The sequence below is a fragment of the Apis mellifera genome, linkage group LG2 (assembly GCF_003254395.2).
Source record: "Apis mellifera strain DH4 linkage group LG2, Amel_HAv3.1, whole genome shotgun sequence".
NCBI lineage: Eukaryota > Metazoa > Arthropoda > Insecta > Hymenoptera > Apidae > Apis > Apis mellifera.
Window position 1 is genome coordinate 15,676,503 of NC_037639.1, and position 534 is coordinate 15,677,036.

General features: G+C 40.1%; 1 protein-coding gene across 2 annotated transcripts in view; it reads left to right on the top strand.

Annotated features, from left to right (window-relative positions):
- Nucleotides 1-260: 260 nt before the first annotated feature.
- The window catches only part of LOC413207 (Na(+)/H(+) exchange regulatory cofactor NHE-RF1), an 8,732-nt gene continuing 8,458 nt past the window's right edge, over nucleotides 261-534 (top strand). Inside the window, exon 1 of one of the 2 annotated variants that reach the window (XM_006568757.3) lies at nucleotides 261-405. The gene's annotated coding sequence lies outside the window, so the exon portion shown is untranslated. The other variant, XM_396656.7, reaches the window with a different exon arrangement.

A 534-nucleotide genomic window follows, 5' to 3' on the forward strand; every position in this document is an offset into this window, starting at 1 on the left:
CACTTTCGTTCTTTTTTAATTCTCCTTCTCTCAGAATCTTTAATTTATCCTTTTTTCTTTTCACTTTATTTTCACATTTTCAGTTTTTTATTAAAGTCAGTTATATCTTGCATAAATTTTATAAACGTTACTTTCAATCCATTATTAAAATCATGATATTTCTAACTGTCACGATAATTCTAACTGTCATTTCGTTCGCGGTTTTGGTCACGTGATCTCGTGTACGCATGAACCAACCTTCAAGTTTCGAATCCCCCACGCTAGTGCTTACTGATTCACTTCGATTCACGACGATGCATACCGCCAGTCGGTTCGAATAATCGCCTCGTGGCAGGTGAAGACGAAAATCGGCGAGGCCGAGCCTGCCAGCTATCCAATCACCTAGTCAACTAGTCGCCGTATGAGGTACGGAACGAACCACGAAACCGCACCTCAATTTTCCACAAGAAATTTTGTTACCTGTTGCGGTGCGATACGGTATACAAAATTTCGCGTAGTACGCTATCCGTGTAACGTGTTACTTTTCTGTTTTCT